The following is an 11,668-nucleotide window of genomic DNA, read 5'->3' as shown; positions in this document are numbered from 1 at the left end:
CTATAGCAGAGAAAATGAAAGACTGAATTTTGGATTTGTTAAATCTGAAGTGGTGGTGGAAGATTCATGGGGAAAGGTATAATTGGAAGCTACTGATGAGAAGAGCTTGAATTAGAGGACAGAGGATATTTTAAGTCATGACTTGCTATGGATTGAATTGTGTCTCCCCAAATTCATATGTTGAAGCCCTGGCCCTCCATGTGTCTGAGATGGACATAGGGCTTGGATTTAGAGATAGGGATTTTAGGAGATAATTAAGGTTAAATGAGGTCATAAGGGTGGGATCCTAATCAGATAGGATTGGTGGCCCTATAGGAAGAGGAAGAGATACCAGAGCTCTCTCTCCATACCCGTGCATCCTGGAGAAGGCATATGAGGACACAGCGAGAAGGTGACCTCTGCAAGCCAAGAAGCCCTAACTCCGGACCCTGCTGGCACTAGGATCACAGACTTCTAGCCTTTGGAACTGTGAGAAAATAAATTTCTGTTGTTTAAGCCATCCAGTCTAAGGTATTTTCTTATGGCAGCCTGAGATGACTAATACAACTCTGGAAAAATCCTAAAGCAGAGTGGAGAGGAAGAAGAGCAGAGGGCCAGGGATGGGACCAACAATGCCCAAAATTAAGGGGTGGGGAAAAGAGGGTAAGGAGGAAAGTGGGATCATAAATGAGAAGGGACAAAAGCATATTGTGTGAAGTATCAGTGTGGTGGATAGAGCATGGGCTTAGAGTCAACATGACCTACAGTTGACTCCTTCCTCTGCTACTGGGGAACTTTTAGCAATTACTTAACCCCTTTAGACCCCACTACTTTATTTTTTAAATAGTGATAATAACGGCTCCTACCTTATGTGGTCATTTGAAATATGCAAAGATTAATGCATGCAAAATGCTTAATATTGTGCATGACATATACTTAACTCTTACTAAATGTCAGGTATTATTTCAGAAGTATGGTGTGTATTCAACAGTATCAAATATTAAGATATGCCAGTGCAGAAGAGGATGAAGTAATTGTCATTAGATTCTGTAGCAGAAAAATCTGTAGTAATCTCTGAGTGTCTCAGTACAGTGGGCTTCAGTCTGCTCATTGTGTGATGGCAAGTCTGTGTGATGTCAAAAGGGAAAGACAAATCAATATGTTATTGCCAAACTGCTGATAAAGCTTTGGATTCTAGTTCTGTGTAACACTAGGAAAATTGCTCCCATTAGCATAAACAGTCTCTAGTGTTTATTCTGCCTTGACAGACAATACCTTCGTGTACTGTTTTCTTCCTGGAGCAGTCCCTGCTATTTGGTGCATTTTGAAGCCCAGGGAAATTCACATTATGAGTTATAGATGGATGATTCTATTTTCCCCGCTGGCTGTGGAAGAGTCTAGATGGAGGGTGAGGACTGATACCAGGCGGGGGGCTTATCAGAAGGCAAGATTATTGGCCTCTCTCCACTCCCATCTCAAATTTATTAGCTGGACCAGGGATTAAAAACCATTTCTCCTTATTGAATACATGGGGAATATCTGAACAAAAAAAACCTGAAGTAAATGAATAACATTATTATTCTTAAGAAGCAGTTACTTAGGTGTATTCTTTCCTTTTTGTGGGGAAATTTATTTTTCTATTCATCGTGTGTGCCGCTTCATGCAATTTACATTCACAAAGCCCCTTATTTGGTGAAATCCTTCTTTTGGAAAGTGTACCCGTCAATTATTATCTACTTACAAAGGAGGGAGGATGATGTCATTGAAAACCATTTATTCTTGTGGATTTACATAAATGCAGAATGCAAATAAAATAACATTTTCTGAATAGATCCCTGCACATTTTTACTTTTCGAGAAAATAAAAATTGATTGTAGATTTCTGGTAATTTTTTTTTCTTCTGTAGACTATAGGTAATTTGGAGTGACTAATCTGGCTTAACTCAATTATCTGGCTTGCTTTTGGCAAGAAGCACATTAATGGTAGAAATCAGGAGACATTATCATTAGAAAAGCAAAGAAGACCCATATATTACTTTGCTTATAAGAATCACCTTCTGTTGTTGGAAAAATTGCATTGCAACATTTTAATTTCAGAGTCAAATCTGTCATCCTTGTCTAGACATAATCCTCTGACTGTGGAGGAAAGTGTTTCTTTTTACCCTTCCTCCAAATTTCCTGCTGCAAATCCGCTTTTACCTGCACCCCATTGTGTGGATTCACATTGCTGTGGGCAAACAGCTTCTGATTATTTTCCATGCAGAGAGAAGGGGAGGGAGAGAGGGAAGGAGAGAAAGAAGAGGAGAGAGAGAGAGAGAGAGAGAGAGAGAGAGAGAGAGAGAGAGAGAGAGAAGGAAAGAAGGAAAGAGGAAAGGAATGAAATTTTTACAGGGTTACTGGAGGCAAACAAATAAGGCTGAGGTACATAAACTTGTCAAGGCCTGTCATTCTTTCTCGCCCTAGCTATGCTCTTTCTAAAAGCCACATATCTCGGCACAAAACTGCCACCTCAACTCTGTGAAATACCCTCCTGTATCATTGTAGAGCTTTCTAAGTGAAAGACTCAGCCTCGGCATCTTTCAGGGCAGACATGCTTGCTTAGGCACATCATATAAGTGAGGACTGGGATATAGTTAGGAGTTTCCAGAAAGTCATTGGCTGGTCCTGTAGAGAGAGTGAACTAGCTCTGGATGCTGACTTTCCCTTAACTAACCCCCTGGGGATGCCAAAAGAGAGATAAAAAGGTTGAGGAATCTGAGAGCCTGACAGGAACTGTGAGAAGCTCTTGGGGCTACAGGGAGTTAGGCCCAGGGCAGAGTCATCCTGTGCCCTGGATCAGAGTCAGCCAGGGAAGAGCTTTCTCGCCTGCATGGAAAGCAATAAAAACATGTGGGAGGACAGCTCCGGAGCCTTCTTTTCTCCCTCTCCCCTTCTCCTTTTAATCCCATGGGATAGGTGATGATGAGTCAGAGAGGCAACTCTGAACAGAGTATTCCACAGCTATAGGAAGATTTCAAAGCAGGCTGCCTAGTCGGAGGTGGGGAAAACGAGAAGAGTGAGTGATAGATGGTGAGATATAGCACCAGAAACATTCTTCTCCTTGAGAAACATTCCCTCCCCGATGCCAAGTACACTCTGATGGGCACAGATAGGACCTAGGCTTTTGCTGCTTCAGTTTAGAAACATTACCAGCCAAGGTAGCAATTCTTTGAGGTACAAGCACTATGAAAAAAGATAAACTGAACAATCTGTACTAGATGAAGCTCTATTAATGTAGCAGATAGAACAAAAAAATTTTAAAAGCATAATAAAAATTCTGAAGGAAATAAGGGAGATTAGTAAGAACACAAAAGAGACACAAACTGTCATAAGAACGAACCAATGAAAGAAACTAGGCATCAAAGTATGAGAGTTGGAATAAAGAACTCAGTATACCTGAAGATGAATTAGTGAATTGTAAAATCAGATAGAAAACTCTCCTTGGAAGCAGCAGGCAGAAGAATATAAAAGGAAGGGTAAGAGATACAGAGGATGGAAGTTTTTTTGTTTTTTTTAAGGTGAGTTTTGTATAACAGGAGTCTTGGGAAGAAGAAATAAACAAATAGAGAAAAGAAAATAATTGAGGAGGTAGTAAACAAGAATTTTTCAGAATGAAAGAAATATATAAGACCTTAGATTAAAAAGACTTATGGACTGCTTAATAAAATAAATGAAAAAGAAAATCATGACTAGGCATGATATATTAATATTTAAAACCATCAAGGAGAAAAGAAAAATTCTACAAGCCTTCAAAATGGGGAGGGGGAGAAGATGGGACAGGGGATTTTAACTACAAAGGAACAAAAATGAGATCAACATCATGGACATTAAATGAGTTAATATATGTAAATTATGAGAACATTCTCATGCATATGGTAAGCATTCTGTAAGTATTAGCTATTATTATCAAATTTCTCAACAGCAACCCTAGATGGAAGAAAATAATAGAGTAATATTTACATTACTGGTTAATACATAGTGTTAAAGGAAATTATCTTTGAACTTAGTGTTTTGTGATATTCTCAGTGATATAAGGCTGAGAAAATTTAAAACATAAGGTTCTCTTAAAATATACTCTTGGGCAAATATTTCCAGCAGGAAAAGAAATAAATTTCAGAGGATAATATGAGATACCTAGGGAATAAAGTTTGATTTAGAATTAAAATACAAGGATCAGGAAGAGAAATAAGATATATCTAACTAACATAATTCCAAGCTAACATTTTATGGGATACCAAAATGGCCAGAAGCAGAGTGACCAGAGAAAAGCAAATGCTAAGTTACCTCTGTTTTTTGGAGGGGAGAGAGTAGTAGTTACAGATATTCTTAGTTCATGGGATTGATGATAAAAACATCAGTTTAATAAATTATCAATAAAAAATAAAGCTATATAGTATGCAACTTTCAAATAAGTTGAAGAAAATTCCATATTTCTAAGGAAGTTAGGAGTCTTAGCCTGGATAACCACAAAAAGTAGAATCTGGGACAGGGACTTACATGTAGATAGTTTATTTTGGGAAGTGATCTCAGTAAGCAGGAGTGGGGGATGGGGTGAGTCAAACAGGGAAGGAAAGGATGGGAAACCAACACAAGGATGCAGTAAGGAGCTGTGGAACATGTTCCTCATAATTGTCTTCCCAAGGATTGGAAGAAGGAAGCATATTGTCCCATGGGATGCAAATGCACACTTCCAAGCTGCCGATGAATAAACTACTCCATACCACACTGCTGCATTAGATAAGACTTGGGGCAGAAAGCAAGAAGCAAGAGATACAAGATGCAGGTGAGGCAGAGTGCTGTCAGGTTTGTACCCATAGTTGAGCACTGCAGCGAAGACTGGGTGGAGTAAAAGGAGAATGAGTGTATGCAGGGCACAATCTGATACAGCGGGGAATAAAAATGGGAGAAAATGCAGAAAGAATGATAAGAACACACAAAATTATATAGTAGAAATAAGTCCTAGTAGAATAACAATTACGATAAATATTCATCAATCGAAAGGCATGAATGTTCAGGCTGGATGAGAGAACAAGACTGAGCAACATGTCTTAAGCAGAGATAAATTGAAATAAAAAGATTCAAAAAAGTTGAAATGGAAGACTAGAATAAACCTATTAGGCAGATATGAAACCATTGAAAGTAGGGTTAGCAAGCTGGAGTTTCTAAGATAACTTTCAGTAACTGGCCCACCAAGAGTCAAAAATAAACAACGATTTAAAAGATTAGAACAACCAAATAAATTTGACCTAATATAGACTAATATGGATGGGTATAAGTTTATACCGATCAAACACAAAAACATATATTCACTTAAAGTACAAATGGAACACTCTCAATAAATGATTATGACATGAAGGAAGCAAATTCCTCAACAAAATTCAAAAATTCCATGAAGAGCACCGTGGACAAGGCTAACAGAGATGTCACTGGATGGAAATATTTGCTAGTCCTAAAACTAGAATAAAGAGAGACCTCCTAGAAATTAAAAAAAAATACAGAGAAAAAGAACCATTGCTATTGAAGTTAAGCACAAAGTGGAAAATCCAAATAGATGAATATATGAGATGCTCAACCTCACTACTAGTCAGGAGGGAAAAAGCAATGAAATACCACATTTTACTGATCAGAGAGGTAAAAATTATAAATAGGATAATATCAAGTGCTGGTGAGATCCAAGTGGATATAGAAATCTTAGAGTACTGCTGGTAGGGACGGAAACAGAAATGGCCATTCTGGAGAGCAGTCTATCACTACTCACCTTAGAATAAAATGAGTGTGTGTGTGTGTGTGTGTGTGTATACGCAAATCCCTTGGTGTTTGTGGAGGATTGATTCCTGGACCTTCCCTCCCCCCATGCATATATCAAAATCCACAGATTCTCAAGTAATGCAGTCAGCCTATGAAGCCTGAGGATATCAAAAGTCGGCCTTCCATATAGTGGGTTCTGCATCCCAAGGATACTGTATTTTTGGTCTACAGTTGGTTGAAAAATATCCACATGTAAGTGGACCCATGCAGTTCAAACCCATGTTGTTCAAGGGGAAACTGTATGTATGCATATATATGTGTGTGTATATAATATATACACATATACGTATGTGTATGTATTTAAACATAGATAAATTATATCTGTATGCATTTTTCTCTACTTGGCGACCTATCAGTCCCACTCCTGAGTTTATACCTCAGAAAACATTCTCACAGATCCATAAATAATGACACATGAGGACGTTCATTTGAGGTGGTATGTAATAAGAATGACTTGGAGGTAGCCTAGGTCCAATTAGTGGGAGAATGTATAAATAAAATGTAACAAATACTTATTATTTAGAACTCCATATAGCAGTTAGAAGTAATACCGTAGATGTACATACAGCAACATGAATGGATCTTAAAAATATTGTGTTGAATGACCAAAGTGACACACATATTAACACAGTTTTCAAAAATATGTGCATATCCAAGGACATAATGCAATTAATAAGAGTGGCTGTTAGAGTGGCTGCTATTGGTGGAGCAGTCCTTAGTGTTGAAAGTGAAAAAATTAAAAATAAAACAAGACAGAAAACCTGCATAGAGCCAAGGACCTAAGAGTGTAATGAGCAAGACTGTGCATTCTGGAGACCAAAAGGAGAAAAAAGTCCCAGGCCTAGTTGTCTAATTGTTTATACAAGTTTTCCCATAATCCCCAAAATATAGGACTATAGAAGCATACTTCAAAAAGTTGGTGTAAAAATTGAATTAAAAGATAATATGAATCTTTCCATGAACTTTTTGAGGACCCATCATACACACACACACATATAACCTGAAAGAGCCAAATCAGGCAAAAAAATTTTTTTTTTTTTTTTTTTTTTGTCTTTTGTCTTTTTCCGTGTCCGGCAACGGATCGCAACCCTCAGTGTTGCCCCCGTACCGGACCGGGGACCGGCAACGGGATCGCAACCCTCGGTGTTGCTCCCGCGCCTCGCTCAGCCAGTGAGCGGGAACCGGTCTGTATGTGGGATCTGAACCCTCAGGTGGGAGCGCCGCCGCGCTTCCCAAGTGGCGCACTTATCCAGTGTGCCACCGGGCCGGCCCAAAATTTTTAAGCCTTAGTTGAAAGGGTTTATTTTTATGTCTAACCACTAGTCAAATCAATTTAAGGCTGCTGAGCTGGTTTGCTCTTTTATTTTTCTCTTCTCCTTACACGGATTTCTCTGCACAGTCAATGCTTCACTGTACCAATTTGCTCTCCCACAACTCTAGAAAATCAATAGCATCAAATGCCAAAAAGTAACTCACAAAACTAAGCTGTAATTCAAATTAATTTAGTCAACACGTATCCGCTCCATGTACTGAAAGTTCTTTGCACAGGTTAATTAGAGAATCAGGTAATTAAGCACCAATTTGATTAGCAGATTGCCAATATGACATTAAACCCCAAAATTCTCCTCTTGCTCAGTGGTAAAATGCTCATCTGAAATGTCAAGAAGATGTTTCATCTAAATTATTGAGAGAGAAATCTCAGTTTCCAAGCAGAATTTATTAACTTCCTAAGAAACTGAAAAAATGTAATGGTTAGCTGAAGTATTCTTATCCTCCAAAGTAATCACATTAAAAATATTTAAATGTTAATAGTTAACATTTACTAAAAGCTTACTAGGTTCCATGCAGTAGCCTAGCATCCCACATGTACCTTATGAGGTGGTTGCCCTTATTACTACCTTTCTTCAGATGAGGAAACCAAGTTTTAAAGATGGAAAGTATTTAGCTGAAGATTACATAGCTACTAAAAGGCCAAAATGATTAAAAAAAACACACACAGAGAGAAACCAGGATTAAGAGACGTTTCTTTCTCACAGGAAATTCTTTATATATGTCTGTAACATGTCACAGAAGCTGATTCCAAATTGCAAGGGTAGAAGGAAGCTGATGTGATGAGACATGCCTTTTTCTGGTAGTAGACAAGGTTCTACTCCCCTTCTAAGGTACTTGCTTACCTGACCAATACTTTGGCTTCCATAAAACGTGCCTTTCTTGTTTTCTGGAACTCATAGGATGAGACTTCAGTTCATTTGGCCTAAGGAAGACCTCAATGCACAGTCAGCCCTGGGGACCTGTTGTGATTCCGGTACTAAGTTCTATTTTCAGCTAAGAGAGGAAAGAACATCTTCAATGACTCTTATTTTCCAAGAACTATAGAAACTCTTTGGTGTCTGTTTCCAAGGTCAGTAATTATTAGTTAGTAACACTGTGGTCTATAATTCTCTTCTCTCTCCTACCTTCCTCTTCCCTCCCCTCACCTTCCCTTCTCTTCTCTCCTTCCTTATTATTTTGTTGTTGATGTTATGATCAAATCTCAAGATAGGGCAGGCAGTTTCTATTACATACAAGAGCTAAAATTTCTTAAGAAGCAAGATGGTATATAGACAATAAGCAAGAAGTCATGATAGTTAAAACATTAGCTTATGTGCTAAAAAACAAAACAAAACACACACTACTTGCTCTGCCCCAAAGAGACCTGTTTGTGACTCCCTTGCAGTTTCCCTGATATTGAGCAATTGACTTAACCCTTTTTGGCCTCTGTTTTGTCATCCGTAAGACAACTGAAGTGGGCAGATAATTTCTAATGTCACTATTAAAGTTTAATGTGGTCCTGGCCAAAATGTGTAATTAGAAACAAAATAGAATGAGATTGATTAGGGAAATGCTCAGGATAAAATATTTGTCAGCCCAGCAACTGTGACATACAGGTCATGAAGGGTAACAGGACAATGAGAAAGTTGAAGGCAGGAGGCTCTGGGCATAAAAACAAGCACTTATGGTTCTTAAATTTGGGTTAATGAGTCAGAACCACAAGGCAATCCTTTCATGACAGACAGGTGTGGCCAGACCTTTCCTAGAAAGAGGGGCTGATGCTCTAATTCTCAAGGTATAATTTTTAACTGGTGTCTTAAATGTGTTTTTTAACATTATTGAAGTAATAAACTTTGAGAATCTGATAAAACTTAGGCCCTCTACTCAGAAAAATGCAAATATGAACATACATCATTTTACACAGAACTTTAGAAGTTCATAGACTCCATGAATTCAGCCCCCAGACTAGCAGCCCTAGGTATAAATGGTCCCTATGTCATCCAGAGGGTTGGTTGACTATTGTGCCTATAGTTTTAATGTTTATGACCCAACTCATTTATTCATTTATTAAATCTTTTAACAAATGTTTATTGATTATTTATGAGGCACTGGAAATCCAAAAATAAAACACATAATCCCTGTCTTTCAGGACTTTGAGGAGGTAAGTGTGGGAGAGTATAAACTAGGGGAAGTGTATACTTAGGGCAAGATATCTTATCCTTGGCATCTTGACATTTTGAGTCAGATGATTCATTATTATGGGCACTGTCCTGTGCATTGCAGGATGTTTAGCAGCACCCCCAGCCTCTATTCACTAGATGCCAGTAACTCCCCCTCTTCTGGTAGCACCCCCTCTCCCAGTTGAGACACCCCAAAATGTCTCCAGACATGGCCACATGTCCTGGGGGAGAGTATTTCCCTTTGTTGAGAACCATTGACTAGGGGAAAAAGTCTCCAAATCTCTCAACAAAAGTTAGGGAAGGATATACAATGGAACCAGCAATGGTGTGAGGCCTGAGGCCTTTCTCCCACTTCTGGTGTCCATAAGGAAGAATTTTTAAAAAGTACATTCCTGCCCTCTCCCTGCCCCTTTACTCACTCTGTCCAAGTGAAAATAAAATGATTTTCCTAATTGGTAACTTTGCAAAAGACCACTGGACTTTCCAGGCTCAGTTTCCCTCTTCCTCCTCTTGGGATGTGCTGCCTGCAGAGAGAACACATGATAGTGCTTCTCCCCAGACCCTATGGCCATCAGGGAAGGCTTATTCCCACCCAGTGCTGCTGCAGCAGGCTGGTGAGCTGCCGAGCCCTGGGTTCTTTATTAGCATCGCCACTGGATTCACAGACGTAAAGCCGTGACCTCCTATCTGGGCTCCAGTCATAATCCAAGTGCTATTTTGTTCTCCCATTCTTTATTTTAGTTTTCAACTTATTCAGAACCAAGATGAGGAAGAGGGGTTTTCTATACTGAATCCCTTCAAAGATCCCCCTGTCCCAAGATAATTTGGAGTGAGATAAATTGGAAGAGGATAACCTAGTCAGAAAAAACATTAAAAATGGAAATAAGGAATTGGGAGGTTGTGATGTACTTAGGAAATTTCAGTTAGTTCAGTAAGCAGAATCTAAATGATGAAGCCTGGGAGTCATAGGCAGTGAGTTAGTCTGGACAAGGAGGCAGAGGCTAAAAAAAAAAAAAAAAAAAAAAAAAAAAAAAAAGCTTCTTATGCCACACTGAGGAATCTAGATTTTTTTTATGAGGTAATTGTGGGTCAGTGTGGAGAACCTGAAGGGGTTGTAGTTAGACAGAGACTATTAAGTTGGCTGTTGCAGAAGCCAGGATAAAGGGGATAGGAGCCTCAGCAAGGGTGGCAATGGTGTGGCTGGAGCTCTTTATGTGATATTTATGTGTGTCCTTTTGGCATGACTTTTAAATTTTGTTTCTAATTGATATAAAGCAAATGCCATTCACTGTGTTAATTATGGGGCAAGTTTGTGGTGGAAAATAAGAATGGGTTGGGTAAGAGCCTCCTTTGGTGTTTTTGTGTGAATTTTTCTCCATTTGCCTCACTGAAGTGGTCTTTGAGTTATCAAAGCTAGCCCCAAGAGAAAATTCCTCATTAAGAGGGATACAGATCGTGAGCATGATTGACAGAAGAGCCACAGAGTTGCTGATGGAAGAGACGGCAAACCCAGCCTTGGAAAAAGTGTTAGGGGAACTGGAATGATTCAGTTTGGAGAAGAGAACAATTCACAAAGGTGCTAATTCCACCCATTTTCACTGAAGAAAGACACAAGGAAATGGGTTTAAACAGAGGCCTAAAAGTCTTAGATGGGCTGGAATTTTAAAAAAAGGTTTTGATAATGAGAATTAAATACTGCAGTTACTGAGAGAATTGTGGAATGTCCTTCTACAGAAACCTTTCAAAAGTAAGACTTCTAGGGGCTGTCTGGTCACTCAGTTGGTTAGAGCATAGTGCTGATAACACCAAGGTCCAGGGTTCAATCCCTGTATCAGCCAGCTATATAAAAAAAAAAAAAAGTAAGACTTCTGACTACAGTATATGGTCGAAGTGAGACCCTACAAAAGATAGATATATAAATTAAAGGGATATGCATATAATATAAAGTATTGATTTTGATCTTGTTTAAAAACAAAAACAAAAAGATAATTTCAGACTTGCAGTGCAGCAACAACAAAAAAGCAAAATACATTTCTCTCTGGAATTTTGCTAAGATTATCTTAGATTCATTCACTCAACAAATATTTTTGTGCTAAAAACTGTTCTTGGTGCTGGGCGTACAGGACTGAACAAAACAGATAAAAGCTCATTCCTACATGGAGTTTACAATCTTCTTTATCAGTAAGCGAGATAAATTAGCAAAATATCTAGGATTTTAGATAGATATCAGTGCTAAAGAAAAAAGCCAAAGTAGAAATGAAGATAGGACGTATATGTGCGTGGATTGGGGAGAAGCGTGAGGGCGTGTGTAAGTTTAGACAGAGTGGTTAGAAAGGTATCATTGAAAAGGTG

This window comes from Galeopterus variegatus, unplaced genomic scaffold (assembly GCF_000696425.1).
Source record: "Galeopterus variegatus unplaced genomic scaffold, G_variegatus-3.0.2 Scaffold252, whole genome shotgun sequence".
In the NCBI taxonomy this organism is placed as follows: domain Eukaryota; kingdom Metazoa; phylum Chordata; class Mammalia; order Dermoptera; family Cynocephalidae; genus Galeopterus; species Galeopterus variegatus.
The sequence above is the reverse complement of the archived record's forward strand: the minus strand, read 5'-3'. Positions refer to the sequence as shown.